General features: G+C 40.1%; 1 protein-coding gene across 5 annotated transcripts in view; it reads left to right on the top strand.

Moving 5' to 3' along the window:
• Positions 1 to 14,687, top strand: part of Ubap1 (ubiquitin associated protein 1) — a 43,003-nt gene that overhangs the window by 465 nt on the left and 27,851 nt on the right. The window lies entirely within an intron of this gene.

The following is a 14,687-nucleotide window of genomic DNA, read 5'->3' as shown; positions in this document are numbered from 1 at the left end:
CAGGCTGGAGCGGGAAGGTGCGGGCGGGAGAGGGAGGCAGCCGGCCGGGAGTGGGGAGCGGGGCGCGGGCCGGGCGCGGGTCGGGAGCCGCCGTAGCCGCCTCCTGCAGCGCGCTCTCGTTTCCCGGGTGGAGACTGCCTGGACGAGGCCGGCCGGGCCTCAGCAGCTGCCCCGAGTCTTCCTGTGAAAGCGAGTCACGGTTCATGTGTTCGGTAAACACAAGTGCTCTCTGCCGCTTGTGTCGTTCCCACGTGTAGCTTCTGGAAGTTAAGGCTGCACGTAAAAACAGACTTTGTTAAACCCGAATAAAAACTTGAGACTACACTCCACGAAGTATCGCAAGTCAGATTTGATATTAAACGTACTGTATTCTGCTCTAGTCTCACTAGTGTTTTACCTCTACTCGGTTTTAATTGTTAGTATTTGAGAATTTGGGTAGATGTGAGGGATGTTTTCCTGTTGAATTTTATCAGATTGGATGGTGCGAAAACAAGGCACTTTATAGTGCTAGATAGCTCTCTCTAGCTAGTGTCCAGCCTAGTTAAACAGCCAGTTTCTATGTTAGCCTGTAGCAAAGTGTGAAGGGTTCTATTTTTTGCATTGACTGACTTTGTGAAAATTTTTTTTTTATTTTGTGAAATTTTATAAATTTGTTTCTGCTCCTTCCTATTCATTCTGTTATTTATTGAATGCCTATCGTGTTTCAGTAATTCATTATAATTATGGAGAATTAGTGTTTCTATAGTGAATATCGCCATTACTATCCAGCAGATAATTTATTAACGTGCTCTGGCCTCATTGGAAAAAAAAGTGTTGCTTTAAAAATGAGTCACAGGAAGAAAAGTATGTGAATATAAAAGCCTCTGACTTTCTTTTTTGCTTAGTATTTTAGACACCTTACCTCATCAGGACATTTTATGTGTGTATCTGCCTTTATGTTTCATTTTCATTTTGAGGAGTATCCTGATAATACTAGGTCTGTAGACAAGTCTCATCCGTAGTTGCTAGTGAACATTTCTTTGGCAAGTATTGCTTGACCTTGTATATCTTTTATTCTCTTGGCTAGTATTAAAATGAGAGTCTTTCAAGTTTAATTTGGTGACTAAAATTCTTTTAGAGTATTTTCAGCATTATATAAAAGCGCACTGTCTTTTCTCTAGAGCGTAGATACGAGTGTATATTTTTTTGTTATATTTAATGTGTTAGGATTGTTCAAATGTAGATCTTTTTAAGCATAAACTTTTTTCTCCACAGATGAACTGAATATGAGTAAGATACTATTCATCATTGATCAGATGGTTTTCTTTAGACAGTCTTTCTCAAGAAATGCATTTATCTAAGAAATGTTTGTTTACAACATTTAAATAAGCTTGTTCTGTTCTTTGAAACAGGATCTTGCTATGTAGTTGAGGTTGGACTTGGAACTCACTGTGTAGCTCAGGCTGGCCTTGAACTCCTGGCAGTCCTCCTGCCTCAGCCCCAGAGTGCTGGGATTACGGGCGTGCACCACCATGCTCAGTTTAAATAAGCTTTTTCTTAGAATCAAAGAGACTTTGAGTTGAAAAGAAGCTTAGCAATCACTTGGGCTTAGTTTCCTAAGTGTGGGAATCCCTATTTCTACACTGCAAGGACAAGTGAAGATCCCTCTTGTCCAGATTTGTTATAAGAAATAATAGGATTTTCTAGAGTTTATTACAGGAAAAGTACTTTCTGTTAGAAGCAAGTGGTGGATTGCTTTCTTTCCCAATTAGTAGTGTATAGTTTCCTGAAACATTGAGAAATAATCTGAATGTAAGAATGATATTTTCCTGTGAATTAATTGGGAGCTATAACTTCAGACTTGAAAAAGGTTAGGTGAGGGCTGGGGCTGAAGCTCCATGGTAGAGCTCTTGCCAGCATCTGAGAGGCCCTGGGTTCAGTACCCAGCTCCCCCTCTGCCCCAGAGAAAGAGAATTAGGTGAAAGGAAGTGTTTACAGAGGGCAAGGTGCTAACGCTGGGCATGTGTTCGTGAGCCTGGAGAGCTAAGCAGTAGATAATCTCACCTGATCTTTATAGTTTCAGTAGCTGTGTAGCTTGGTTATGATACACATGCTTTGTATGCACTGAAGAAACAGAACCGGAGAGGTAGCGTAACTAAGATTATCGCTGTAAAATGGTAGAATCTGCACTTATTTTTTTTGAGACAGGACCTTCCTGTGTAACTCAGGCTGGTCTGCGACTTGCTGTGCAGCACGGGCTAGCCTCCTGCTTCAGCTTCCTGAGTGGTGGTATTACAAGTATGAACCACCATGTTTGGCTTAGAATAAAAATTTGAATTCATATGTCTAATGTTCATGCTCACGCTGAATATCACACCATTTTGCCCTTCTTAGGTGATCACGGGGTCATTCCAATTCCTATAAAATAAACACACTAGCTTTTTCTTTCCCTGTACTAGGGATTGAACTCAAGGTCTCAGGTATGCTAGGCAAGGAAGCTACCCTCCCAGCTCTTTTTATGTTTTGAGATAGGATCTTGCTGTGTAGTTAAGGCTGGCTTGGACTATGTAGTCTAGGCTGGCTGGCTTTCTTTCTTTCTTTTTTTTTTTTTTTTGGTACTGAGAGTCAAACTCGAGACCTTGAGCTTGCCAGGCAGGCGCTGTGCCACTGAGCTGTGTCCCCAGCCCTGGCCTTCAGTTTTGTTCATCATCATCAGTAGCAGCAGCAGTAGTGCTGGGGATTGAACCTGGAACGGTTGCACTGAGCTGCATCCCTAGCTCTTTTTTATTTTAAGACATGATCTTGCTAGGTTGCCTTGGCCAGGCTCCAATTTGCAATCCTGTGTTAGCTTCCAGATTACTGAGATTATAGGTGTGTATCACCATGCTTGGTTTATTTTTATTTTGAGTAGGGTTTTATTAAAACATTTTTATTAGTACATGTTTATACTGCATAATGGTTACATTCATCCTGGGGATTTAGATTTTAGAATGTCATCCTCCTGCCTCAGCCTCTTGAGTAACTGGGATTATATGTGTGTGCCATGCGGCTGGCTAAATGCACTGATTTTAAAGTAATGTCATTGAAAATGCTGTACAGCCAAGCATGGTTGCGCATACCTGTATCCCAGCAGTGGTGATACTGAGACAGCAGCATTGCCTTAAGTTCAAGGCCAGCCTGGGCTACATATTGAGTTCAAGGCCAGCCTAAACTACATGGCAGAAACCCTGTCTCAAAAAAAAAAGTCTCATATCCAGTGTTGGGGAGGAAATGAAACAACTGAAACACATACTGTTGGCTTATGACTCTTGAGTCAGTAACCACATGATTCACAACTACTAGGAGCCAATTTAGTGACTCAGGACACTGAAAGTATTTGGTGAGCATTAAGCAACTGGTAATGACCAATCCAGCATTGTGAGAACGTAAGCAAATTACTGCCAAATACAAATTTTGGCCATTATCAACTTTGGTCCAACCTGACTCAGCAATATAAAAATGAGTCCAACTTGACTCAGCAATATACTGTAAAAAAGAAAACTTCTAGTCTTCTCCCACTTTTTCTAGTTTATTTTGTGAAGTACAAAAAAATTCAGGTATTCATTTCCAGCTGAAGTGCTGATATTGTAAGTGCCTAAATTTCAGTGAACTGCTGATTCCAGCTTTACTGCTGGGTAGCAGCACACCTGGCTTAATTTTTTTTTTTTTTTAATTTGATGGGTTTAAAATGGTGTCTTGTGTTTTTATTAATATTTCCTAAAACTGGGTATGTTTTCATATGTTCATTGGCCATTTGTGCTTGTGTAAAATGTGTATTCAAGTCTTTTTATTTTGGGTTTTTCTTTTTCTGATTAAGATTATTTTTCTTTTTTTTTTGATGTTACTGGGGGTTGAACTCAGGGTCTTGCACTGAGCTATATCCCCAGCCTTTTTTTATATTTTTGTTTTGAGACAGGGTCTTGATAAAGTTTCAGAGTTTGCTAGGGTGGCCTCAAACTTGTGATCCTCCTGCCTAGGCCTCTCAGAGTGCTGAGATTGTATGTGTGCACCACACACCAGCTCCAGCTAAGAAGTCACATAAAGAGTGTGCCTGCCTGGCATGTGCACCACCTTGAGTTTGGTTCCCCAGCACTGAGAAAAAAGAAAAAGTGCTGGGGAATATATCATGTTTCACTGGCTGGCCTTGCACTCCTGGACTCAAGTGTTCCCCCTGCCTGAGCCTCCCCGTAGCAGGCTGGGACTAAAAGTGTGCTTTTTTGCGGGGGGAGGGGTGGTGGTGGTGGTGGTGGTGGTGTCTTTTTTGAGACAGAGTTTAACTGTGTGATTCAAACTGGCCTCAGAGTCACAGTGATACTCCTGCCTCAGCCTCCGGAAAATCCTGCTGGGATTTCAGGCATGCACCACCATGCCTGGCCTAAAGGCATGCTATTGCTTTGAGCAAAATGAATTTTTTTGGGGGGTGGGTACCAGGAATTGGGTATGCTAGGCGAACACTACCTAAACTGAGCTGCATCCCTGTCTCTTTTTGTTTGTTTTTCCTACTGGGATTTGAACCCAGGGCCTTTATAGTGAGATATATCCCCAGCTCTATTTGTTTATGTACTTATTTCTTTCTGTCTTATCGGCGATTGAACTTAGGACTTTCCTATTGAGCTGTATCCCTGACCCTTTTAAAATTTATTTTGGGTCAGGGTCTCTCTGAGTCACAAAATTGGCCAGGCTGGGCTTGATCTCCCAATCTTTCTGGTTTAGCCTTCTGAACTTCTTTTGTTTTTAGACAGTGTCTTGCTACGTGTCCCAGGCAAGACTTGAACTTGTGATCCTCTTGCCTCAGCCTCCTAAGCATTGGGATTAAAGACTTGTGCCACTAAGTTTGTTTTTTAAAAGTTTTTCTTTAAATTCTGCTCAGTTCCTTGGATTTAAGTCTTATACCACTATAAACCCTAATCTCAAGTTATATCAGGCAGTCTTGATGACCTTTGATTTTTCATTCTGTGTATTAAAGCTGCTTAAAAACAGCTTATAAGAAGACCGGAAACTATTTTGACTTCAGGAATTGTTTTTCTAAGGAAGTGAATGTTTGTTTGATCCTGGGAAGGATCACATTCAAACACAAAATGTCCACAAGGCTTTAAATATGCTCTAAATACAGTATACCTTTGGCATTTATGAAATTCATGTCTTTAAATATTTGGCAATCCTTGCCTAACTAGTATAGTTTAGAATGGCCCTCATCAAAGAACAGTATAATTGAAAATTATGGTTAGCATCAGGTTTGATGGGTGCTATGGTTTGGATGTGGTTTGTCCTCCCAAAGCTGTATGAGATTTATTAGAAGACTAGAAGATTGCTCCTTGGTGTGGAGATGTGAGATGTGGTGGAACCTTTAAGAAGTGGAACCTAGAGCAGGACATGGTGGCACATGCCTGTAATCCCAGTACTCAGAGTTCTGAGGCAGGAGGATTGCAGCAAGTTCGAGGCCAGTTTGGGCTTCATAGTGAGTTTATTGAGCGAGACTCTGTCTCAAACCTCCCCCTGCAAAGACAGAAACAAAAAGAAGTGGAGTCTGGAGTCTGCTGGGAGGTGCTTGAGTCACTGGGGGTCCCTTTCCTCTGGGGAGGGATTAAGTAGTTTTTTCATAGGACCCCAGTTCATTCTCGTAGGATTAGATTGTCAGAAAAGAGTGAGTTCGGCCTCTCTGCACTGCAACTTTCGGTCTCACCGTGGTCTCCCTCTTCCACGTGCTTCTGCCATGTCATCCACTTTGAGTTCCTTACCAGAGCTGTTGTAATGTTTGGATTTTCAGCGCCTAAAATTGTGAGCTGAATAGGATTTTCCTTTTTTTTTTTTCCTCCCCCTCTCCCTCTCCTCTCCCCTCTCACTTCTTTTCTCTCTCACTTTTTCTTTTTTTGCTGGAGACAGGGTCACATTGCATTGCCCAGGTTGGTCTTGAAACTGCTAGGCTCAAATGATCCTCATTCCTCAGCCTGCCAGGAAGCTGCAGCAGCAACTTGCCACTTCACCCAACTGTCTTTTCTTTATTACTCAACTTCAGGTATTTGGGTTTACAGCAAGGAAAAATGGAACTAAGTGGGCAAGTACAAGAGACAAGCAGAGCTAGAGATTTGAATGCTAAGCTCAGTCTTCAGCTACCTTTAACTCCCTACTTGTTTTTTTGTCGTTCATTACTACTGGCTGGCCCATACTCTTCTTTCTAGCCTCCTTTAAAATACCCTATTGTAGTTGGGTGTGGTGGTGCATACCTGTAATCCAAGCACTGGCCTATAATCCTGCAGGAGGAACACTACAAGTTTGAGGCCGGCCTGGGCTACATCGTGAGTCCAGGATAGCCTGAACTACATAGTGAGACCCCATCTCAAAAAAACAAAAATAAAAACCCTATTGGAGAATGCAAGATCATGCTGGCTTTGCCTGTCTGGTGCTGTGGCTGCATTTTATGATGACGGCTTTTATCTTGGGTAGGATTTACATTGTTCTTACATATCTCTCTTCAGTTGTAAGAATGTAGTCTTCCTAATTTGGGAGTGCTCCCTTCCCCCAGTTGAATTCAGGACCTTCACACTACAGCTACATACACAGCCCTCTTTTTATTTTTTAATTTTGGGACAGGGTATTGCCCAAGATGGTCTGGAATTTGCTGTCCTTCTGTCTCAGCCTCTAAAGTAGCTGGGATTGCAGGTGTACACTGCCATATCCAGCTATATTTGACCTCTTTGTTATAGTAATTTGGAAGTTCCTCATCATATTTCTTTTTTTCTGGTGACTGTTGTTAAAATTTTAATACATAAACTTTTTTTTTTTTTTGGTTTTTCTCCGGTACCGGGAACCGAACTCACAACATTGCGCTTGCCAGGCCGGCGCTTTGCCGCTGAGCTAAATCCCCAGCCCCCTTTAATACATAAACTTAAATCTTGCTGTTTGCAGTGTAATGTGATCTGTAGTATCTGTATCCTCCTTTCATAAGACAAGCTTGTTTTACTTCCTCTTCTCTCTTCCTGCCTTCTACATTTGGACCATTTGGGATTTTAGTTCTACATTATTTACTTACCTTTGCATCATATGTTAGCAGTTACTTCAGACCAGGTATATTATACTGTTCTGTTTGCTTACTGCTGCAGCTTGTGTCCCACATAGCCCCTACTTTAGATTAATTTAGTGCTTCAGACTAAAACAGTGAATGTTTTTTTCCAGAGAGGGATGAATGGATAAGGAACATCAATTAGGAGTTGAAATGTTTTCATTTTGCTTCCTTTTTTCTTTTTTGTGGTATTGATTGAACCTAGGGTATTTATCCTGAGCGATATCCCCAGCCCTTTGTTTTGAGACAGGGTCTCACTAAATTGCTAAATTGTCCAGGCTGGTCTTGAATTTGTAATTCTCCTGTCTCAGCCTCCCATAGTGCTGGGATTACCAGACACGTACCGCCACACTTGGCTTGTGTCCTTATTTGCTTATTAGAATCCAGTTTCAAAATTACTATTTCTGGAGAGTGGAGGTGTAGCTCAGTTTTAACATGCTTATTGTGTGCAAGGACCTGGGTTTGATCCCAGGTACCACCACTACCACCAAAACAAACCAGACCAACCTTAAAAAACATTTATTTATGTCTTAAAGAGATATTGTTCCATTCCATTCTAGTGTCTGTCTTGAAGTTAGTGCTATTTTCTTTATAGATAACCTCTTATTTTCCCCTTTTCTTTCCTCCCTCCCTCCGCTTTTTCTTCTTTTTTTTGAGGCAGGGTCTTGCTATGTAGTTTAGCCTGGCCTTGAACTCACCAAGTAGCCCAGGCTGGCTTTGAACTCATGGTGATCCTCCTACCTCAGCCTCCCTAGGGCTGGGGTTACAGGTGTGTACCACTATGTCTGGTGATAGCCACTTTCTATCTAGAAATTACTTTTCTGGATTTTAAAAATATGATGATCCCTATTTTCATGATGTGTATTTTTCAGTGTTTGCCAGTGTATTCTGCTTGTTAACTCGGCTCTTTCAGTTTCAAGATTGTGTTATTTATTTAGTTCTTAGAGGTTTTATCTTTTCACTTTCATTATCTCAGTTTTCTCTTAACTTCAGTTAAGAAAAATTTGGAGCTGCTTGAAATGATGGAGCTTGAAGTACTTTCACCACAACATAGCTTTCCCATTTGTATTTAGGGCTGGAATTTTTTTTTAGGGGAGGGGTCTTCTTTTTTTCTTTTGTCTTTTTGAGACAAAGTTTCACTATGCAGTTCAGGCTGGCCTCGAACTTGCAGTGATCCTCCTGCCTCAGCCTCCCAAGTGCTGGGATTACAGGCATGCACAACCACGCCCAGCTTTTTTGAGGGGGGCAGTTGAGACAGGGTCTCGCTGTGCAGTTCAGGCTGGCCTTGAGCTCACTTTATAGTCCAGGCTGGTTTCGAACTCACAATGATCCTCCTGCCTCAGCCTCAAGAGTGCTGGGATTCCAGGTGTGCACAGGTGTATACCTGGGTTTTTAAAAAATAGCTTGCTTTTTTTTTTTTAAATGTAATACTAGGGGTTGAACCAAGGGCTTTCACACTGAGCTACATTCAGCCCTTTTTGTTTTAATTAATTAATTATACTAGCAATTGAGCATAGGGCCTTCTTGAGGTTTTTTCTATTTTTAATTTTTTTTGAGTTTATTTATTTTTGAGGTTTTTTTTTAATTTTTTATTTTTGGTACTGGGACTCGAACTCAGGACCTTGCACTTGCCAGGCAGGCGCTTATGCCGCTGAGCTATATCTCTAGCCCTGAGTATTTTTTTAAAGACAGGTTCTTGCTACATCATTGAGTTTTCTGGGCTGGGATTGAATTTGTGACATCCTCCAGAGTGGTGGAATTATAGGTGTGCCCCACCATGCTTGGCTAAATAAATAAGTTTCCTAAAATATATTTACCATATTAATGCATTTAAAGCATATAATTCAGTGATTTTTAGTATTTTCATACAGTTGTGAGCCACTACCACAATCCAATTCTAGAACATTTCCAGTACTCAGAAAGAAACCTCATGCGTATTAGCATTCAGTCTTCCTTCCCTCCTACTCCCAAGGGTAGGTGCTAATCTATTTTCTGCCTCTGAATTTGCCTATAGACATTTCCCATAATTAATAACATAACATAGTCTATTTATCTGTTCACTAGTTGATGGAATTTGTTTTTTTTTTCCACTTTGTGTACAAGTTTTCTGTGATTTATGTTATTTCCTTTGAGTATGTTATTTTGTTGAGTATATAGTTTTTTGTTTTTTGAGACAGGGTCTCACTATGTAGTCTAGCACTTGGGAGGTTGAGGAAGGAGGATTATGAATTCACGCAGAGTCTGAGCAGTGTACCAATTTGGTGAGACCCTGTCTCAAAAAATAAAAAGGGTTGGGGAGGTAGCTCAAAGCTTAAATTGTGGGTTCAATCCCCAGTACCAGAAAGACAAAACAAGACAATTAAAAATGTAGCTATCAGGCAGTATTGTTGGATACAGATATCAAAGCACTTGTAAAACATTAAAACCATGTTATGTTGATAAAATAACAAAATGGGGTGAGACAGTAAATATGCAAGGTAGCCTTGGTGATTCATGGATGTAATCCCAGAGCTCTGGCAGCTGGGGCAGCAGGATTGCTGGGAATTCGAGGTGAGCCTGAACTACATGGTGAGACCCTGTCTGAAAAAAACAAACCAAACCAAACCAAAACAAAACTCCGAATTTTTTTTAGTAGAAGGTAAGTTAAGACACTGCAAAATTAGACCTATTATGGGGGTTCATAGAGGTGTGTAGTTTTAGGAATGTGGTTTAAAGTACATAGGAAGACAGAATTTTGATGACTTTACAGAACCAGATTGAAAATATGCATTAGATTGGTTCTAATTCACATGATTTGTGACCATGTGGCAAAATGTTATTGGATAAATAAGATCTTCTAAAACTTGATTTTGAAGTGATCCATGCTTTCAACTTGGCAGGCAGGAAATGCATTTTAATGCATAGCTCAGTGGTAAAGCGCTTGCCTAGCATGTGCAAGGCCTAGAGTTTGATCCCTGGCACTGCAAAAGAAAACAATGATATGCTTTTGGCTATTTGCTGACATTGGTTTTTTTTTTTTTTTTATCAGAATAGCTTTTTGTTACCAAAATGAGCTGTTAGTATAAACAAATGGCAATACAAGTGATTTGCTACCGGATATGTGGAAGATAGGATCATCTTTCCAGCTAGTCGATATCTGGAGTCACGGGATTGGTATTTGTTTAGTGCTATTAAAAATTAAGGTGTCAGTTGGTGGTGCACACCTGCATTTTCAGGTGCTAGGGAGGCTAAGGAAGGAGGCTAGCAGGTTAAAGGCCAGCCGGGGCAGTTTAGCAAGACCCATCTCAAAATAAGTAGAAAGGGCTGGGACGTAGCTCAGTGGTACAGCACTTGCCTACCATATGTGAGGCCATGGATTCTATCCCAGTACTGGGCGAAAAAGGAAGGGCAACACTTGCCTAGTATTCTGTTTTTGTTTTTGGTACTTGGAATTGATATACATCCCCAGCCCCTTTTCATTTTATGTTTTTTATTTTTGATACAAAGTCTTGCTAAATTGCCCAGGTGGTACTTGAACTGGGGATCCTCCTCTCTCAGCCTTGAAGAGTGTTGGGATTAACAAGTATGTGTCATTACACTTGACTTTTATTTTTTATCTGCTTTATAATCAGCCTAAATTAAGAACTAGGACTAGAAGACAGGTTTTTTGTTTGTTTGTTTGTTTTGTTTTGTCTTTTTGAGACAGGGTCTCACTATGCAGTTCAGGCTGGCCTTGAGCTCACTTCGTAGCCCAGGCTGGTCTCAAACTCTCAATGATCCTCCTGCCTCAGCCTCCCTAGTGCTGGGATTAGAAGACAGGTCTTTCAGTGTCCAGGATGGTCTTGTTTTTCTTGTCTTCTGGTATAGGTTGTGATGGGAGAAAGATAAATACATATAATTTTTTTCTTTTCCTTTCTTTTTCTTTTCTTCTGGTGGGGGTGGTGGGATTGAACCCAGGGTGGTATGCATGCTAGGCAAAGTGTTTTAGCACTGAGTTACAGCCACAGTTGTATTGTGATTTTGACAGACTTGTGAAGAAGACGATGGTTTTGGTTCAAAAGCTTTTTGTAGTTATTTTTTTCCCAATTAGAAAAACTGGTAGGTTGGAGGTCAGAGTTCCTCTTGAGAATATTGAACTTTTACTAACTTGTAAATTACACTGAAGAAAATGTTAAATGAATTATAATCAGTTGGTTAAGATTGATTTGAAATTTCTAATTGGCCAGTGATATGTCTAAACTCCCTATTCTGACTTTTTTTTTTTTTTTTTTGGTGGTATTAGGGATTGAACCCAGAGTCTTTTCACTGAGTTACTTCCCTGGCCCTTTTTTATTTTGGGGCTGGAACTTGGAATCCTCTTGTCTCAGCCTCCCAGAGTGCTGGGATTACAGGTGTATACCATTGTGCCTGGCTCCCATTCTAACTTTCAACTAGTACTTTCCTTTTCATATGGTAGTTAATCTCACAGGATTTATCATGTCAGACTAGTTATTGGTAACAACTACAAGGTTTTTTTTTTCATTTTAAGGATATTGCTTTAATTGTATTTCCAAGTTATATATTAGAGTTAGTTATTCTAATATTAGTTAAAATTAATATGTGATTTATAAATTATACATATTAGAATTATTAGTTATAGGGTTGTTAATGAAATGGGGGAGAGGGCATGAGGATCACTACTGGTAAGGACTAGACAGTCTACTAGGTGGTTAGAGAATTAAGAACCCGGAGTAGAGGAATATGTAGTTGGAGTTTTGTTTTGTTTCGTTTTGTTTTGTTTTTCTTGACCTATGTTGATGTTAGCTGAAGTTTTTAACTGAATTTCTTATGAAATCAGATTAATTTGGGTCAATAATTTGCTTTCACAATCCTGTATTATCATTGTATATATTGTTTGTCACTTCTTAAATTTTAGTGAGTTTGACTATAATCAATTTTTACTTAATTATGTGAAATGATTTTATTTTATTTTATTTTATTTTGTCTTTTTGAGACAGAGGTCTTGCTATGCAGTTCAGGCTGGCCTTGAGCTCACTCTGTAGCCCAGGCTGGTCTCAAACTCAAAATGATCCTCCTGCTTCAGCCTCCCAGGGCTGGGATTACAGGTGTGCGCCACCATGCCTGGTTTATATCAATTCTTTTTTTGTCCTCAGGATACCTTATGATTGATAACTTAACTAAAAACTCATTTGAAAGTTAAGTGTAATTTAGATAGTGAGAAAGCTTATCCACTATAGCATCTTGACTTTAAAATTAACCTTTATTTTCTGAGTTTTCTTAGTAAGCCAGGTATTTTTTAAAACTTTTTTATTTTTTACTTTTATTTTTTGGTTTTGGGAATTGAACTCAGGACCCTGTGCTTCCAGGCAGGTGCATGTGATGCTGAGCACCTAGCCCTTAACTTTTTTATCTTTTTAAGACAGCGTTTTGCAGTTCACCTTGGCCCTGAATTCACAGTGATCCTCCTGCCTCAGCCTCTTTAGTCCATGATGTGCCACCATGTCTGGCTCCTTTAGAGATTTTCAGTAGCAGCTCTAATATATATTAGATTTTCACATTTGGGATCATTTTAGGGGTTTCTGCTCTGTTCCACTAATCTTTCTGTTTATGCACAAGTATAGTACAACTTTAAGTGCTGTATCGTATTTATGTTACTGGAGCGGGGGTTGGACCCAGGACCTCACACTGAGCTATATCTTTTTTTTTTTTTTTAATTTTGAGACAAGGTCTTGCTAAGTTAAGTTGTCAGATTGCCTGGGCTGGGCTTGTGTTTGTGATCCTTGTGCTTCAGCCTCCTGGAGCCTGGGATTTACAGGTGTGTTATCACCATGGCTGTCCTGAGTTTTTTATTAGTAGATCTATTTTTTTGGATTTTTAGCTACTTTCTGCGTTCATCTCTACTGCATATTTTTATTCTCATGTTTTATTTTTATTCAAACTCTCTGGGATATGTGCTATGAATTTTCTTCTAAACTGTTTTGGCTGTGTGTTGTGTGGAATGTTTGCATTGTCATTACCTTTTGCAGTTTTATTTGGGCTGCTGCTTTCATCCATGAGCTCTTTAAGAGACAGTTTAAAAATTCAGGTACGCTCAAGCTGGGGATGTAGGTCAGCAGTAGAGTGCATGCCTACTTGTGTGGTTTGTGGGTTGGATTCCCAGCACCACAACAGAGAAGTCAATTATTGGTACCTTTTGTGTTTTGGTATTTATTTTTGTTTTTAGACTGTGCTACTTCATTCTGATTTTGGAAATTTATTGTAGTTTTCTTTGTGGTATGTTTAATCAATTTTTGTAAAGTGTTCTATGGGTATTTCAAAAGGTGTATTGTGCTTTCAAGGAGCATTTGACATACTATAAATGAAACCTACCTTATTAATTTGTATTTCTGCCTAGTTCTTGTTTACAGTTATTGTTTTATGAGTGGTGATATTATATATTTGGGCAGTTCATAACTATTAGCTCATCATCACAGGTAATACCTTGTGTTATTAATAAAGTAAAATAGCACTGAACGTGGTGGCGCTCACCTGTAATCCCAGTACTCAGGAGGCTAAGGCAGGAGGATTGCCATGAGTTTGAGGCTGGCCTGAGATACAGAATGAGTTCAAGCCCAGGCTAAACTACATAGTGAGACCCTGTCTCAAAAAAAAAAAGAAAAAAAAAATTAAATACCTGTTACACGTCCTTGAAGTCTTTCATTTTGTTTTACCAGTACTGGCGATTAAACTCAGGGGCTTCGCACTTAGAGTAAGAATTCCTAGCTGTTTTTTTTTCTCCTGTAGAAGACATTGTCATTAATGTCCTGGCAGTATGTCTCGCTTATCCCGTGTTTTTGTCACTTCTGACACAGTTCTGGAAGTCTTTCATGTCTTTATGAGGTGATCAGGAATGGGGGGAACGCTGCTGCTGCGCGTCACTTAACCAAGAAGCAGGCTTAGGAAAACATGACGGGTATGTCCTCATCCTCCTGACGGCTAGGCCTGACACCCGCAGCTTCTGGCCCTTCTTCAAAGTCAGAATGACTATGAAAGATGAGTGTTTCGAATCTGTTCAGGACGTAGAGGCCGCCGTGACAGCACAGCTAACGGCAGAAAGAGAACGTCCTGAGCTGCTTCAGAAAGTGGCACAAGCAGTGAGATAGGTTGAAGCAGGGGTGCATGTTTTGAGGGGATTAAAGGCAACGTGGCTTTTACTGTAATACACATTTTTAAAAACGTAAACAGCCTCAGTGTTTTTTGGCCGCATTACATACAGTCGAGCAGCTCTTAGTACATGCACAAAGATGCCGTCTTCGGTATACTCACATTTTACAGTATTTTCATCACCCTCCAGAGAAGCTGATACGTAAGCCTCCCTACAAGTTAATAAGGTAGGTATCATTTATAGTATGTCAAATGTTCCTTGAAAGCGTAATACACCTTTTGAAATACCCATGGAACACTTTACAAACATTGGTTAAACGTACCACAAGGGAGGATAATCCTCCAGTCCCCCTGAGTTTTTAGATGCCGTAAAATATAAAGTGTGCTTCTTTCATGAATGTATGACATAGTTTTAAAGACTGTCCATTCCTCTTTGAATTGCTGATGCATTTTTGTTGAAAATCAGTTGACTATATGTTGGTATTTG

This window comes from Chinchilla lanigera, unplaced genomic scaffold (assembly GCF_000276665.1).
Source record: "Chinchilla lanigera isolate Chin_1 unplaced genomic scaffold, ChiLan1.0 scaffold00071, whole genome shotgun sequence".
Classification (NCBI taxonomy): domain Eukaryota; kingdom Metazoa; phylum Chordata; class Mammalia; order Rodentia; family Chinchillidae; genus Chinchilla; species Chinchilla lanigera.
The sequence above is the reverse complement of the archived record's forward strand: the minus strand, read 5'-3'. Positions and strand labels throughout refer to the sequence as shown.